This window comes from Echinops telfairi, unplaced genomic scaffold (assembly GCF_000313985.2).
Source record: "Echinops telfairi isolate 266 unplaced genomic scaffold, ASM31398v2 ScPeMD7_655;HRSCAF=1070, whole genome shotgun sequence".
NCBI classification, from domain to species: domain Eukaryota; kingdom Metazoa; phylum Chordata; class Mammalia; order Afrosoricida; family Tenrecidae; genus Echinops; species Echinops telfairi.
Window position 1 is genome coordinate 17,751,616 of NW_022104553.1, and position 4,427 is coordinate 17,756,042.

The 4,427-nt window shown below is 50.4% G+C and overlaps 1 long non-coding RNA gene across 1 annotated transcript; it reads left to right on the forward strand.

The window, feature by feature from the left end:
• The first annotated feature begins 20 nt into the window (after positions 1 to 20).
• On the forward strand, positions 21 to 3,006 carry LOC123521954. Its single transcript, XR_006680284.1, has 3 exons — positions 21 to 220; positions 792 to 908; positions 2,979 to 3,006. It is a non-coding gene; the product is annotated as an uncharacterized LOC123521954 (long non-coding RNA).
• The last annotated feature ends 1,421 nt before the right edge of the window (positions 3,007 to 4,427 follow it).

Sequence of the window (4,427 nt, forward strand, 5' to 3'; positions counted from 1 at the left end):
GTCTTAGCGGTCACATGTTCATCACAAGAACAAAACAAAATGAACACCCCTCTCTTCTGCCGCTCTCCTCTGTAAAACACACATCTCCAATTGATGAAAGCCCCCAGCCACCCACATCCTCTCAAAAGCCCGTATAAGAACACAACTTCTACACACGAACCTTCGTTCCTGACTGTAGAGCGAGCCCACCTGCCCATGGAAGGATGGAGAGGCCTGAATGGTGAGCACACAGGGTATTTCTTTTTAGGCCATGAAACTTTGAGGTCACATGGAAATGTCATACTCTGGATACAGAGCCAGTGTCCAAAGTCAGTGAGACCCACAGTTGAGTGAACTGTTCTTTGATGTAACACATAGACTCTAGTTACTAATATGTATCCGCATGGGTGCATATTGCAACATAATTTAACAATGAGGTCACAGGAATGTTAGATAATAAGAATGTGAGCTGGCTATTGGATAGAAAGAATAGGAAGAATGTGTAGTGGGGGGGTGGTGGTGGTGTGTGGGGAGCTACATGAGCAGTCCCTGTACTTTTTTGTTATAATTTTACTTTGAACCCAAAATGTCTCTAAAAATTGTCTGTTAAAAAAAATCCGTATGAGGACCTCTCATTTCTGCATAAGGACCCCTCCTCGGGGCACAAAGGCCCTCCCACTGCATAAGGATCTTACTCATCTACAAGTTTGTAAGGATGCCCCCCGTGTGTTGAAGAACCTCTCCAAATAGATGAAGGATTTGCACAAGGACATTCCTGCTCAATGCCATTCCCCGTCCTGTTTGTCAAGCAGCCCCTCAGCCATGGCCTGTGCCCAGTCTCACAGCCCCTCCCTGGTACCACATTGATAGACACTCTGGGAGAGAGCCTGGACACAATGGAATCGCCGCCCAGGCAGTCAGGATTGAAGGTAAAACTAAGCTTCCCATCTCAAAGGTCTCCCCTTTTTGTGAAGCAGGGTTCTATCGTGTGGGGTCTTCAGACCTGGCCTCCCCTGAGAGGACTGAGATAGGTGGGAGGGAGGGCAAGAGATTACTGCCCCACCTATAGGGTATCCTGATATTTCGACGCCGATTGGTGAGAAGGAGCTGGAGGGGAGTTGTTGGAGGGAAGAAAAGCAATGATAATAGTGGTGATGGGGATGGTGGTGATGAAGGTTCTGGTGATGGGGATGGGATGTTAGTGATTCTGATGGGGATGGGGATGGTGACAGTGGTGATGGTCATGTGAGCATGGTGATGAAGATTGTGATGATGGGGATGGGGATGATGATAGGATGCTGGTGATTCTGTTGGTGATGGTGAGGATGGCGGTGAAGGTAATGATAATAGTGAAGCTCTTGATGGTGTCTGTGAGGATGACAATCGCAGTGATTAAGATAATGGCAGTGATTTCTAGGGTGGGGTCATGGTGGACAGGGGTGTTTTTAGGGTGGGGTCATGGTGGACAGGGGTGTCTCTAGGGTGGGGTCATAGTGGACAGGGGTGTCTCTAGGGTGGGGTCATGGTGGAAAGGGTTGTTTTTAGGGTGGGGTCATGGTGGACAGGGGTGTCTCTAGGGTGGAGTCATGGTGGACAGGGGTGTCTCTAGGCTGGGGTCATGATGGAGCGGTGTGTCTAGGGCTCTTGGCCTAATGCCATCCCAATGTCACCTCCAGCTCCCTGGGTGTTAATTCGGGACTGGAGGTGCAGGCTCGCCTTCTGGTGGATTGGAGCGGGGAGGATGGCTGAGCACACACGGGGGCTGTACCTCCACCAATGCTCGCCCAGGGACCCGGCCGGGCCAGATGTTGCAATCTCCCAAGAGGATGCAGAACTCTGGATATTTTTAAAAGCAAAATCCCTTGGCGTTTAAATGTTAAAACTAATTCAGATTAAAAAAAACCAAAAAGACCGTGTGGGCCAAATAAAGCCTGCCCGTGGGTTGGAATTGGCTGGGTTGCCGGCTCTGGTCTCGACAGACGCTGCTCAGCAGCAGTGGGGGAAAGGGGCAGGTGGAGGGAGAGGGACCCACTGAGAGGCTGGGAAGGAGCAGCCAGAGGGAGAGGCCGCAATGCCTCCTCCTTCAGGAAGCCCTTCTGAACAGCTGCTTCTGATGGAAGGTAAGGGAGGGCCCTGACTGAGGACTGCGTTAAGACTGCAGCTCTCCTAGAGTGATTCCTATAGCAGAACGCCTGGGAGAGTTGGAGGAGAGAGCACTGCCGGCTTAGTCGGCCCATGCCTAGCACCTGGACTCCATACACGGGGATCCCTGGTGGCGCCGTGTTTAAGCGCTCTGCCACTCACAGAAAGGTCTGTGGTTTGAATCCAACTACCACCTCAAGGCACAAAGACGGAGCCATCTGCTTTCCCTAAAGATCCCAGCCTTGGAAAGCCCCACGGAGCGCTTTATGCTCTGTCCTCTAGAGAGGCTCTGAGTTAGAATCGACCTGACACCGTTGTTCTCCTGTCTTCTTGGGAATGTTTACTTGTGGTGGTGGAGGAACGATTTCAGAAAGGAGACAAGACGCCGTAGGGGCGGGTGGGCACAGCGGCTGCAGCAGCAAACATCAGGAGGATTGTGGGGACCGAGCCTGACCGGGCCGGTGTCTCAGTGAGTTATGTGTGAGATCACCCAGAGTCAGATCCAAACAGCAGTGGTGGCACACCGTGAAGCAGATAATCAGTGTCATTGACTTGTAAATGCGGGAGTGCTGGGACTGGTGAATGCTTGGTATATATATTTTTTACTACTGTAAAAGAAAGAGAGAGAAGGAAAGAAAAACAATGAAAGAAAGAAAGCAAAAGCAAAAGAAAGAAAGAGTCAGGGTGTCACTGCTTGGTGCCTGTGGGAGTTACATCATCGGGTGTCAACTTGAGACTATGAAGAGCAAAGGGGTGGAGTTTAGCCTGTCAATCAGGTTGCAGCTTGATGACCTCATTTGGAGGTGCTAGAGAGATAAATAGCTCACTGGAAGCAGGACACACCCTCTCCTTGCAAGGCATTCCTGTTGACAAGCTATGCTGGAGCTACGCTGGAGTCCTGGAGCTGGAGGATCCACCTGGAGACCCACACCAGCACGGAGATGCTTCCACTGCCACTGGACCCACAAGACTCTCCACCACTGGCCTGTGATCTTCCTGCGTTTGGCATCATTGCAAGTGCTATGTGAGTCTGAAGAGAAATTTACAGACTGGTATTGGATATATGGGCTACTATCGGACTTATGGACTTGATCTGGACTGGGTTGGAATGTTTTCCTCAATATCCAATTGCTCTTTGATATAAAACTCTTTCTTATACACATACGAGGGTCTCTGAGTTTGTTTGTCTAGTCCACCCAGATGAACACAGTTCCTGACCCGCAGGTCTGGGAGATAGTACTGCCCGGTGTGGGAAGAGGGACTTGGGTATCAGGGGGAAGCTTAAACATGAGCAGCTGGTTGGAGCCGCCAGTGCTGGGGAGAGAACGCACACAGAAGCTAGAGGCTGAGCTTGACAGCCAGGAAGCTGTCTGGGAGTGAGCATGCCCCAGAAGGCTGCCTGGGGGGTGGAGAGGGTGGAGGAGGAAGTCCCCGGGGGTGTATCCTGGGAGAACTGGAGCTGCTAGGAGTCACAAGAGGACAAAGGAGGCGACCTCACCACGTGAGACGTGCAATGCAGAGAAGAGGAGTTCAGGAAGCGCCGAGGTCTAGACGGAACTGTGTTCCTAAAGTGATAAGTCAGAGTCTGCTATGGGTGGAATTGTGTCTGTCCATCAGTGGGATGTAAAAGCCTCCATAGATTTTTCTCCAAGGAGCTATGATCACAGGAGCTTATTAGGAAGAAGTTTTAGGGAAATCGAACACTACGTCGGTGAGAAAAACATCCGGGAACCTGATGCCTGGGAATGTTGTTTTTCTATTGCCACAAGGAACCTGCTTATTCTCCCAGGGTGGCAAGGGCTGTCCTGTGAGAATTTCATTGGGAGACTTTACCCCCTTCACCCTGAAGCCCTGATATTGTCCCCTTCCGACTTCTTTTCGTGCCCCAAACTCAAAGAACATCTCAAGGGAACGTGAGTCGAGACGCCCGTGGATGCCACCGCTGCCACGTTGGCGTGCGTGGTGTGAAATGCAGACTACGGGATTCCTCAGGGAAGGGTTCTGGAGACAGAAATATCTTCTTCAGAAATGTATAGACCCAGATGGAAGATCTGCTGAGAAACAATAGCTTCACATTTGCATATTTTTGTTTAAACACACGTTTGTCTTGAATTATTTTATTTTGGGCAATGTGCTTCAGCTTGCCCTTGTACATGCACTTTACCATGAGGGGGTGCCAGTGTGGGGTAGGTCCTAAACCTAATTATTTCTGGGTTAAAGAAAGAGCATCACACACACACACACACACACACACACACACACACTCATACACGCACACACCACAACATGCGAAGATTATCTATAAA